Source organism: Hipposideros armiger, unplaced genomic scaffold (genome assembly GCF_001890085.2).
Source record: "Hipposideros armiger isolate ML-2016 unplaced genomic scaffold, ASM189008v1 scaffold_23, whole genome shotgun sequence".
Lineage (NCBI taxonomy): Eukaryota > Metazoa > Chordata > Mammalia > Chiroptera > Hipposideridae > Hipposideros > Hipposideros armiger.
The window spans coordinates 2,389,238-2,402,668 of record NW_017731373.1 but is presented as its reverse complement, the minus strand read 5'-3'; the positions used below and the strand labels follow the sequence as shown (position 1 = coordinate 2,402,668).

Here is a 13,431-nt window from a genome sequence, read left to right as displayed (position 1 = left end):
GGCGGGGGGAGAAACGGAGAGAGAAAGAAAAAGCCAAAGTTTTATATCCTTTCAATAATTTAACATAACCACAGGTAGATAATTAAATCGGACATATAAGTGTTTCAACAAGAGCACTTACTGTGTCTTAAACACCTGGCCAGTTTCCAAGCGATGACAACAAACCTCTGGGTACCATTTGGGCACAGCAGAAAGGACTCATTACCTTCAACATAATAGGTAGCCACAAGCACAGGAATTTCATGACATAATCATATATTTGAATTTCCCACATATTAACTTTGGAATTTCTACTAAGAAAAAAAAAGAATTAAATGATTTAACAGACTTTCAGTTTAATGGACTTCCAAAAATATTTACCAAGCTCCTCCTATGTGTGAGGAACTATACCTACCTCAAATGTAATTGGTAGGAAATCTCAATCATATCCACTACCACTTAACAAAATGGCAGCTTCCTTGGATTAGAAACTCAGATACTCTTTGTTGATTTATTGATGCTGGAAGACAAAACTATCAAACTATAAAGTAAATCATATCAGTGTTCAGTGATTAAGTAACTGTCCACCCTTAGCTTGTGTAAATTATACCAAAGTTGGATCTTGTATTCATGCTTCATGGTAAAGATGCTAATTCTGTTCAAAGAGTAAAAATATATGAACAAGAGTTCCAATCCTCTTAAGGGAAAGTGGAACACAGTATTAATGTACAGTCATGGATACTTCACATGAAAGGTTGTGAAACTAAGAAAAAAATGTATTCAAATAATCCTTCAGAGAGTTGACCAAAACTGTTTTTACAATTGTTCTTTTTTGATTTGTCAGCTAAACTTAGCAGTTAAGGTAACCATAAAATGTCTGCTATTTTATCCACAATAGCAAAGTTTTAAATCAATATTATTTAAGAAAATGTATAGCATAAAAATTAAAAGCAGCTTTAGGAGCTAAACTATTTGGGTCCTTTTCCTGGCTCTGCCATTTACTATCTATGTGACCTTGGACAAGTCACTTAAGATGTCTCCATTTATAAAAATGGAGGTAATAATAAAAATATTCACCTCAAATAGATATTGTAAGGATTGACTAAGTTAATACATATAAAGTGCTCAGAACAATGCCAGATTCATAATACAAATTATATAAGCATTTGCTACTATTATGAAGAAAATTTCTCAATAGAAAAATCTCTTCATGATGTTACTGTGTTTTATCTATTACATTAAACAGGAAAAAAAGCTATTTAATTATTAATAACATTTCTAAATATATAACATTTAATTATACCCCAGAATCAATAATTCCAAAATATTTAAAAACAGGAATTCACCAAATGCTGAAGATGTGTTTGCATCTTGTATGTCAGATTCCAGGGAGAGCACAGACTTTGTCACCCACCCCCATTCCCACCCCTACTCCCTCCTCCAAAAATTAGTCATGATAAATGATTAAGAAACTGCAAGTTCAAGAACATTGATGGGCTACGTTTTACGGAGGTAAAGCTTTCAAAGAAGATAAGGGCAGAGTGTACATCTCAGGGTCTCCTCTCTCTCTCCTCCACCCGACACCCGGGCTGCCCTAGAGGGGAGCAGAGCAGGGCAGTTTGCACTCGCTCTTTAGACACAGTTGCCCTGCTCCTGAGTCAGACCCTAACCCTGCCAGAGCCAAGTGGAGAGAAAACACATTCTCCCCGTGCTGACTCCTTCCCCTCTGGCGCTAGGGGGTGTGCTCCTGAGCGGCCCACCCTCATCTTTGGCTGTCAGATCTGGGATGTGGGTTGTGAGCTTTAAGCTCACAGGCTATTTGGCCTGCTTTTGTTTGGGGCCTTAGGGAAAAGCACCGATCTGGGTGATCAGGTCCAGCTTTCTGGAGTTCTGCCTTGTAATCTTGGTCTCAGTTAACACTAAAGCATTCTTTTGTCCTTCCTTGTGCATTTATCTCCCTCAACACCTCACGGGGAAGGTGTTCTATATAAAATCTCATCATCATTTCTAACCATTACGTTTTATCATACAATAATACAAGTCTGCCTAACTTTACACATTACCTATGCTTAGTCTCCTATAGACTTAACATCTTTTAAAGGCCCCTGAACGGGTCAACATGAAAGAATTAACAAAGCAGATATTCTCTTTCAAAGGTATTTTAAACTTTTAAATACAAAGTTGTACGGTTAAGGAAAAACACAATATCTTTGCCTGTAATAGCTACACACTTCCATAAGTTTACAAATACAAATTAAGAAATCTTTGGAGGGCCGGCCGAGTGGTGTGGTGGTTAAGAACTGGCTTGGGATGCCAGAGGGCCCCGGTTCGGATCCCACATATGAGGGCCAGTGACACTGCCCTCTACAGCTAAGATGCTGTACAACAGCTCAACCTGGAGCTGGGCTGCTGTGAGTCGCCGGCTACGGCGTAGACTGCAGCCCCTGTGGCAGTGGGTTGCCATGGGCTATCGTATGTAGCCAGCAGCCAGTGTGAGCGGCCAGCAGCTGCAGTGAGCGGCCGTCCAGAAGCCAGCGACTGATCTGCCTCCCCCGGGAAGAGCGCAATGATGGTGCCAACTTGGGCCAGTGAAGCAACGTCCTCCACAACTAGACTGAAGAACAAAAGGACAGCAACTTGTCTGTTCCCCTTCCCCCAATTCCCCAGCACTGTTCCCATCCCCGCAATTCCCCAATAAAAATCTTTAAAAAAAAAAAGAAAAGAAAAGAAAAGAAATCTTTGGAAACTAAGTACACTTACTAAAATAGTTGAGAGATTATGTTGTTTTGTTTTGGATGGATTGTATTGTTTTCAAAATTAACTTGTCTTTCTTCTTTCTGGAGTGATAAAGATAATATAAATAATAGTTCTTTACTATTTGCATGTACAATCTGACTTTTCTCAAAGTAATGCTAGATTAATTATTAGTGAGGGGAGTTAAAATGATACTGTTGAAAATAAACTAGATTGTACCTTTCTTAAACACATTTACATCAGATGTTATAAATAAAACTACAAATGAAATCCAATTTTAAATCCAACGGGGTATTCCAATACTTTGTCATACTGTGATTTTGTTGCTATCAAATGTTACTTGAAATACACAATACATTGGCTAAGATTTAAAACAAGACAGAATGTTGTTATAGAAGTTGACTATTTGGTCCTAATTGTTATTATCCCTTTAGTATACTCATTAATTACAATAAATTCTGTTATTGTATCCTATTATAGAAACTTGGATACAGAGACAAACAAGATAGAAATAAAACTACAAATAAACCTTTTTTACATTATTAAAACACATCAAAATATGAGATTTTGTAGAACTGACAGGTTTTATTATATCAAGGTCTAGTGATATATTATTATCTTAGGTTTAGATTGTAAGTGCAACCAAAAGATTCTCTCGCCCCACCTAATAACCAATGGTTCATTTACACTACTGAGATCCCAATGGGAAACTCAAAAAGCAACTTTAATCCTGCCTCTTTATTCTGTTTAGTCATTTTAAGCTGGGTAATTTTTTTTAATGTACAATCTTATACATGTCTCAGTTTTGACATTGCTCCTAACAATGGAATTATGTTTAATGTTCACAGTTATTAAAGCTAAACAGAAGTCACTGTGGGAGCAAGGAAGACTGCTGCACTTCTTTCTTTGAGTTACTCCCAAACCTACTGCCTGACGAGTTAGCTGCTCTAGCATTACCTGGAAGTATTAATGGGTTGTTTGTTCAGTAGCACCGAAGGTAAAATCCACTGTCTCCTGATGTCTTTTCACAACACTGCGCCTGAGGTGTTTTTCGTCAATATGTGTTCAACTAACATTTTACTGTACAAAATTTCATTACCTGTTTTCTCTACAATAGCAGGAAGAAAAAGACAAGAAAACAACAATTCAGTCTTAATTGCAGTGTATGTTTGTTTAATCCTTCAATAGCTATGTAATTAACTTATACTTTTTGAACCTTAGTATATTTTCCAAGAAAGAAAACAAATAGTGTAAATTCTGACAGTAGTTACCAACACCAATCAACAGGCACTTCTAAAATCTTTCATCAAAATGTGTCAAGCCTCTTTAAATTTTATCCTTAATTCTCCTGAGAGGTGCTCTAAGAAATCACAACATAAAGGCACCACAACGAGAAGTGACCATGTCTAAGGTGAAATGTGGCCATGTTTCTATGGCAATTTCAGGGAAAGCAAACACTCTGACTGAAGTTACTGGGATAATAAAACAAGTCCACCCAAGAAGTTCAATGGTATTTATACAGCTGAATCATACCTCAGCGGGAGCACCCCCTACTGAAGCCATCAGACATGCTCATGTGGCACCCCTTTAGCAACAGCTGGCCAGCCCCGCTGTACATTCAGGTTGTTTTCCCAAGATTCACCAATAAGTTGGTTGTTTGGAACTTTTAACATATTTCTACAGGCAAAAAAAAAAGTCTATAAATGCTGATTAATTCCCAGGCCAATCTATAGAAGGCTATTTAACTTACAGTGTGTCTAAAATTGTTATTTTTCAATCACCCTTAACTTCCCTTCATAATTGTCTCTATTTAAAAAGAAAAAATGCTTTCAGAGTTCCAACATTAGCTCCCCTAGGATAATACATATTCTTATGCCCTGGGTATTTGTTCCCCCTGTATATCAGTCTAAAAGAGAATATAACCCTTCACAAACTCAGCTGTCTGCAGAGACATGGAAGAAGAGGCCTGGTGTAAAGCAACAGGTGCGCACTCCCTATAATGATCACAAGTAGAGCACCTGCCAAGTTGCTCTGCCTTTCAACATATGGTACAGGCCTAACGACAGGACCAAAGACAGGAAAGTTTGCAGTCCCTTTGTAGAGTCATCCATCTCCAAGTGTTCTGATTTGGGAAAGAAAGGATCATTTACCCCACAAGCCTTGGGGCCCAAGACTCAGACTCTTCTGAAACTCTATTATATCTTCATGCTGTTTCTAACCTAGAAAGTATTCATGGATTGTGGGTTTCCGGCATCAGACAATCAGCATACGAGCTCAAATTCAGAGTTAAGCAGACACAGCTATGAATCCTGACTCCACATTGTATCAGTAGCTCTCTGTGCTTCCCTTCTCTACTTTAGAGGGTCTGCTGTGAGGATGAAGTGATATAATGTGTGAAAGCTCCTAGTTTAGTACTTGACTCATAGTAGGCAGCACTCAATAAATATGAATAAAATTCCCCTTGACTTAATGAGGAGAGCCATAATTTTGATATGGGTCAGCAGGTACCCAAGTTGCATCTTTGAGGCTGCATCTCAGAAACCCACTACACTAACCTCAAAAGGAACATGACAACATGAGACTAGCCATGATATAAAATAATGATACAAGACCAACACCACAGCCATTACTTTTAGCTGTTTCAGCGCAGGTCTCAGTACCTCATCCCCAACTCCTGAGTATTCATCCCACACACCTATGTCCATGAGATCCAAGGGATAATTTCTTCCAGAGAATTCATAGTTAAGTAGAATCAAAAGGAATTTTAAAACTTGTGCACAGGGAAGGAAACCTTCAACAAAACAAAAACGCAACCTACTAAATAGGACAGTATATTCTAAAATGATATATCCAACAAGGTGTTGATATCCAAACTATATAAAAAACTCATACAACTCAATAACAAAAAAATATAATCCAATCAAAAAATGGGCAGAGGACATGTAAAGACCTTTCTCCAGAGAAGACATACAGACGGCCAACAGACACATGAAAAGATGTTCAACACTACTAATCATCAGGGAAATGCAAATCAAAACCACAATAAAATACCACCTCACACTAGTCAGAATGGCTATTATCAAAAAGTCAACAAATAACATGTGTTGGAGAGGATGTGGTGCAGCCACTATGGAAAACAGTATGGAGAGTCCTCAAAAAACTAAAACTAGAACTACCTTATGACCCAGCAATTCCACTTCTGGGTATTTATCCAAAGAAAACAAAAACACTAATTCAAAAAAATATGTGCACCCTTATGTTCATTGCAGCATTACTTTTCAATAGCCAAAATATGGAAGCAACCTGGGTGTCCATCGATAGATGAATGGAAAAAGAAGAGGTGGTGTATTTATACAATGGAATATTACACGGCAATAAAAAAGAATTAAATCTTGTCAGTTGCAACAACATAGATAGATCTAGAGAATATTAAGCTATATGAAATAAGTCAGACAGAGAAAGACAAATACCATATGATTTCACTTGTGTGTGGAATATAAAAAACAAACAAACAAACAAAACAAAAACAGACTCATAGAAGCTGAGACCAAAGGGATGGTTACCAGAAGGGAAGGGGTGGGGTGGTGCTAAGGGAAAGGGGAATATAGTCAATAACATTGTGATAAGTTTACATGGTGGCAGATGATTACTGGAATTAGTGGGGTGATCACAGTATAAGGTCTAAACATGTGAAATCATTATACTGTACACCTGAAATTAATATAACCAATATAAGATTGTATACCAACTTTACATAAATAAAAAAAATTTAAACAAGGAAACGAAAAAAGAGGAACCTTTCAATATGTTACATATAATAGAAGAAAAATTAACTGCTATTTAAAAAACATGTATGTATCTCAGTTCCCCACATGTAAGCAGGAAAAGGCTACATTACTTTCTATTTCCAGAACATTGGAGTTATAGAGCAATGAATTCTAATCCAAAATGTTAAATATTTTAAACATAGAAGTTTGAAATCAAGTGCCAGGTAGACAAATGGTGTAATTTCTTAAGTAGAAATATATTCAAATGCAGAATAGCACATAATTCTTAGATATTATCAATTTTGCATGTAACTAACTTGTCATTTTAAACCACAAGTCATCAAGAAGCAATTAAGCTGGAGTCTGTAGCAATATTGTGGTATACAAAAAAGCACTTACCAAAAAACATGCAACATTTATCAATGTCAGCGCTGTCAAAAATAATCACACAGGAAAACACGGGGGGAAATGGACACATTAAAGAGAACCTAGTTTAATTCCCATGTTAAATTTTTTAAAATTTAGGACTGGGCATATAAGAGGAGAAATGCAATTATAGTAGAAATAAGACTTTCTGAATATGTGTAATGATAAATGTCAATATTTTCATTAGCTAAGAAAGAAAATGTTTTTTCAACTAAACACATGTTTTCAAAAATTAGGGAGGGCAAATTTACTAAAAGCATCCCTTTTATTAATATACAAGACAGTCTGTTTTTTAGCATGATAGAGAGATGCACTATTCTGATTCATCTAATAGATAATTAGCATTTAAATAATTAGAATAGAAATAATACCCTAAATTGAACTGAAAATAATTTAATATTTGATGATTCACAATCTTTCAGTAGTTCAGAGATCATCATGAATACCAATTATTACTATACTAAGGTTATTTGGAACAGCATTTAATAGTTAGATTAATATAAAATGCACAAAAGTCTTTTTTGTATATGTTTCAAAGCTAAATAAAAAGAACTCTTGGCAAAACTACGAAGAATGTATTTTCTCTCAATACAGAACATGTGCTACATATTTCTTATATGATCTAGACCTTTTTAAGAAACTCTCATTTTTACTACGCTACAGTAAACAAACCATGGGGCAGCAGATTCAAGATGTCAATTGAAAGGTCCTTGATAGCAGAAAGAGAGTGGAACAGAGCCCATCACCTGACTTTCCCCACTGGAAGGGAATGAAGGCCTTTGGGAATAGATCCCAAGGTACCATCATCGCCTATAACCTACCAGGTTATACTTGAAGACCAAACTGACAAGTCACGATGATTAGACAACCTTCCAGGCATCAAAAATGTTTGGAGCAAATATGAAGATATAAGGCCTGTAAAACTCTAACCAAATTTTATTATATAAATGAGAAGCGTCAATAGTTCACCACAGATATGTTTAGACACATGTGCTTATACAAGCATGAAATATTTCTGAAAGGATACATAAGAAAGTGTTAACAGCTATGTAAGTAGGAGTGTAAATTGGATTTTTTTTTATCGTGCGTGTGTGTGTGTGTGTGTGTGTGTGTGTGTGTGTGTGTGGTGTGTGTGTGTATTATTTTTTGATAAAACCTAACTTTAAATAATAATGATAATTGACTTCATTTTCTAGAATCTTTCATTTAAAGGCCATTTACTAAATGTTTACTGTACTATTAAAAAGGGAAAAAGATCAAGTTGATACTCTGTTGCCTCCCTCTTTTTCTGTCCAGAAAAGAAACTTCAAAACAAAAGAGGCACTCAGCAAAGACCCTTCTGAGACTATACAGCACATGGTACAATTTAAAAATTACAAATTTAGGTGCAAGAATTTGTATATTACTTACACTCTGTTCGTTTCATTTTTTAAAAAACTATAGAGCCCACTGCTTTTGATGACGGTATATTTTAAACTATCTGGTGGTATTTTTTTCACACACACAGAACCATATTTAGTATTAATATCTTAGAACCCAAACTGTATGTTCCTTGAAATACTGTATGACCTCATTTATATGTAGAATCTTAAAAGAACAAATACAGGGAACAGATTGGTAGTTGCTAGTGGGGTAGAGAGATAGGCAAAATAGGTGAAGAGAATCAAAAGGTACAGACTTCCAGTTATAAAACAAATAAGTCATGGGGATCGAATGCACAGCATGGTGACTACAGTTAATAATATTATATTTCATTTTTGAAAGTTGTTAAGAGGGTAAATCTTAAAAGTTCTCATCACAAAAAAGAAAATTTTGTAACTATGTATCAGATTATAGAAGTTAACCAGACTTATCCTGGTGATCATTTCACAATATACACAAATATTGAATCATGTTGTACACCTAAAACTAATATAATGTTGTATGTCAATTATACCTCAATAAAAAAAGAACAAGAACAAAATGTATGTTTCCTAACTGTAATGATTATTTAAGTTTCAAAACAATATGGTTTCTGATCTGTGGATTAAAAGAAAAAAGTGATAATTTCCTTTTCATCCAAATTCACACCCAGAATAGAACATTCCTTTTCACTAAACCTAAAAGTCACAAAATAAAATAAACTACTACAAGTCATCTGCAACTACCACCCACTATTCTTTTATCACAGAAATCTCCCTGTTGGTTTTAAGCTGCCATGTGGCTGTGTTGGGGAAAAGCCTAAACCACACTTGGAGCTAGGTGGAGGTGCTGTGGGTACAATCTACCCACACTGGTGCTGGGAGCTCCAACCTTGAGCTTCAGAAAGACACAAGCATTATGTGGTGGTTACACAGCTTATCCTTGAACAAAGGTTTTGAATGTATTAGCACACCACACCATGTAAGTTGAGAAGTAAATAGTTCTAAATCTATCTTTCACTATCATCAAATTACTTACACACACACACACACACACACACACACACACACACACACACACACAGTGACTGCTCTACCAAAATCGATTTTAACTCACATGCACATGATTACTCCCTTGCATTTATGCTAAGAGGCCCTTTTCCTAAACCTGTGGCAGAGTGGAGAGTTCTGACTTCCAGGAGACACCCCCACCCCCACCCCCCATGTCACGCATCCAAAAGATGAAATCTCAAACAGGAAACCATCCCCAGGTGGAAGGAAGACAGAAAGAGATAAGGAAGGAGCGAGGCTTACAAAAATCTTGCCACATGAAGAGAAGCCCTGACTGGTAGTTGAGGGGTCAGGAAGCACTTTCCCTGGTTGTGATGGTAACCAAAAGGACCTGGGGGTGATTCTTGGGGGATTGATTGCGTTCCAGTCGCGCTTTCTGCAGCGCAGAAACTCGGCTCCGCCTTCGCTCTTTACTTTGCTGAAAGGTCCCTGAAAACTGCCTGCCCCGACCCGGAAAGTTCACACTTCTTGAGAATTCGGGACCGTTTGAGTCTAGAAAGTGCTGTTTTTTTGTTGTTGGTTTTTTTTTTTTCCACTTGAGGATAAACAGTGCATTTCCTTTACTGTGAAGGAAAAGCTAACCTTTCCCTGGAGAGCAGTGCACTACCATCCCCTTCTCCTTCCATCAACGGTTAAGTGAAGCTTCCAGTGAAAACGAGGAAAAGCATCCATCAAAACGCAAAGACGCAGAGCGGAACTTTTCCTCCGTTGTCAGGAAAAAAGTCACTTCTGCCTCTGACGGCCAGGAGCTGAGTCTGGGAACCTCCGCACGAGGAAGGAAGGTTTGGTAATGAAGGAGGTGGGAGAAAACAATGCCGAGCCTGCGATGCCTCCGGACACCGTCCATCCTGCCCGGGTCCCTGACCCACCCGCACCCGCACCCACGCCCACGCCCACGCCCACGCTCCCGGTCTGGCGCGGCCTCACTTACCTTGATGATGCTGCTGCGCCTGGGGGTAGCCCGCGCCGCCTCCAAGAGGCCAGCCTCGCTATCCGCCGGGGCCCCTGCAGCGACTGGCAAGACGACCCCGCTGCGACGGTCCCTCGACCGGCCCCCAGGGGCCGCCGCCAGGCCGTCTCCGGAGGCGCTGTCAGAGCCCGTTCGGGGGTCGTCTTCGCCCCCGGCCGCGTCGGGCGCTGGGGGACNACATAGAGGGTACTGTGCTGAATGTAGTAAGTCAGACAGTGAAAGACAAGTGTTATATGATTTCACTTATAAGTGGAATCTAAAGAACAAAATAAACAAACAAATGAAACAGAAACAAACTCATAGATACACAGAACATTTTGATGGCTGCCAGATGGGAGGGGAGTTGGAGGTGGGTGAAAAGGGTAAGGGGCTAAGAAGTACGAATTTGTTATTATACAGTAGTTATGGGGATGTAGCGTAGAGCATAAGGAATACAGTCAATAATATTGTAGTAACTATGTATGGTGTCAGATGGATACTAGATCTATCGGGATGATAGATGGGAGGGGGTTGAGGGCAGGGTGAAAAAGGTGAAGGGATTAAGAAATACAAGTTGAGGGCCGACCGAATGGCGCATTGCTTAAGAGCTGGCTTGGGACGCCAGCTCTGAGCAGCAGGGTCCCGGTTCGGATCCCACATGAGGACCAGTGACGCTGAGCCCTCTACAGCTAAGATGGTGAACAACGGCTCGACCTGGAGCTGGGCTGCCATGAGTCGCCAGCAACAGCATAGGCTGCAGCCCCTGCTGCAGTGGGCTGCCATAAGCTACCGTGAGTGGCTAGCAGCCAGCATGAGCTGCCAAGGGCTGCCGTGAGCGGCTGTCCAATGGCCGGCGACCGATCTGCCTCATTCGGTAAGAGTGCAATGATAATACCAACATGGGCCAGTGAAGCGACGTCCTCCACAACTAGGCTGAAGAACAAAAGGACATAAACTTGTCTTTTCCCCTTCCCCGATTCCCTAATTCTATTCCCCTTCCCCAACTCCCCAATAAAATCTTTAAAAAATAAAAAAAAAGAAAGAAATACAAGTTGGTAGTTACAAAATAGTCATGGGGGTGTAAAGTATAGAGAATATAATCAATAATATGTATTGATAATAACTATGTATAGTACCAGGTGGTACTAGTCAGGGGATCACTTCCTAAATTATATAATGTCTAACCACTATGCTATACACTTGAAACTAATATCAAATAATATTGACTGTCAACTCTAATTGAAAATTTTTTAAAGGGGGGAAAAGATCAATAATATTGTGATAGTGTGGTACAGTGTCACATGGTTGCTGGGCTTATCATGGTGATCACTTTAGCATAGGGAATAAAATCAATAATGTAGTAATAACTCTGTATAGTGCTAGGTGGGTATTGTTGAATAACTATAATGTACATCTGAAACTAATATAATATTGTATATTAGCTATATTTTAATAAAAATCTTTTTTAAAAAGAAAATAAAGCAAGAATTAAAGGGAAAAAAATATCAGTAAGTAGGAGGCAGAACCCTTCAACCCCCCCAAAAAAGAATTAAGAGTTAGAAGTAGAAAAGAGAATTACCATACTGTATATACACTATATCTCTGTAGCACCCAACACAGACCTTGAAATAAAGTCAGCGTTTCCTAAATTGTGTTGATTAATTTGTGCATCACAGGGTCACAGGCTGAACACCTTACTGTGGTGAATACAGTCTTAAAACTAAGTGTTTTTAGAAAAAAAAAAAGAATTGGGTAAAAGAGAGGATTGTAATACCTATCACATCTATCATTACTACTGGGAAAATGCCCAAAGAAAATCAGTTCTAATGGTATTGAACAACAAAATTATTCTGCTCTAGAATATGTTTTAATTTAAATAGGTTTGTATACTCTGTTTCCACAGACACTGAAACGTGAAAAAATGAGCTTATACTACATTTAGAAAAGTATAATGACTTTTAGGACACTTTAGCTGAACTATATTCAATTAACAAAAACTGTTTTCCTTTTTATTTTTTGTAAATAATATGAAGAGTTAATCTTTAAACGGATTAAAATTAATATAGTCGCGCTGCTTATTTTTAATCCTTTATCTTGAAAGTAAAATATCCCAAAGTCAAATTTTTAGAACAGAGAGCACAAAAGTTACTACTGATGTAACTTTTAACAATTGTTGCTGCTGATTCTTTAAAAATATATGGCAAAATGGTTAAGAACATGAACTGTTGTCAGAGAGATCCCCGGTTAAATCTGCTGTTGCCTTAGACGTTGACCAAATTACTTAACCTCCAAATCGCCATTTACTCTCCTGTAGTATGAAGATAATAGTAGTGTCTATCTGAAGAGTTGCTGTGAAAATGAAATGACTAAATGATACTGATTATAACGCACTGTGAGTGGCACAAAGTGAGGTCTTGATAAACAGTAGCTATAATAACCATCATCATGTTTATCTAGTAATTATTTACAACTTGGTTATGTTTTTTATATATTGCCACTACGTCATATATTGGCCAATATGTTATATGGCAATGCATATATAATGCTCAGCTACCTTTTAGAAATATGTCTTACAAAGCAGTCTTCTTTCAAAGGAGATCCCAAGGCTACTGGCAACTAGAGCCACTCCAGCCAAGTCGCACAGTCCTCACCCACTCTGGCGCGCGGGTGGCTTAGTTACAGATCGACTTCCGAAGCTGCATTCCGGCCAAGCGGTACTCAGCCGGTTCGGGCCCGCGGGAGCCGCTCCGGGCATGGGCCTGGGGCAGGCGCCGGAGCCGGGACTGGACTGCGCCCCGGGTCCTGGCCAAGCGGCCCGCGCCGCCCCGCCCGCTCGTGGAGATGAGTGACGGCGACAACAGGTGCAGCGCGGCGACCGCAGCTTCTCCGGAGTCTCCGAGTTTGGCGCGTCAGGCCCAGGGGGGTCAGAGCTTTTGACTCTGGAAACTACCCTCCTCGCCTTGCACCAGCCTTCCGAGGTCGCTCCTCAACAGGCTTCTTGCACCTTAGTAAAGCCTGAGGTCACCTCAACTTCTCGAAAACCACCAGTCCTAGGAGCGGACTTTCCTCCAAAGGAGAGAAGAGG

At 38.9% G+C, this 13,431-nt stretch overlaps 1 protein-coding gene across 3 annotated transcripts in view; it reads right to left on the bottom strand.

Moving 5' to 3' along the window:
* PLCL1 (phospholipase C like 1 (inactive)) overlaps positions 1-13,431 on the bottom strand; it is a 407,944-nt gene that overhangs the window by 295,079 nt on the left and 99,434 nt on the right. Inside the window, exon 1 of one of the 3 annotated variants that reach the window (XM_019635634.1) lies at positions 10,329-10,537. The exons of 1 other annotated variant lie outside the window; for it this stretch is intronic. The gene's annotated coding sequence lies outside the window, so the exon portion shown is untranslated. Of the gene's footprint in view, positions 1-9,640; positions 9,829-10,328; positions 10,538-13,431 lie in introns of those variants that run through there. One more of the 3 variants, XM_019635633.1, reaches the window with a different exon arrangement.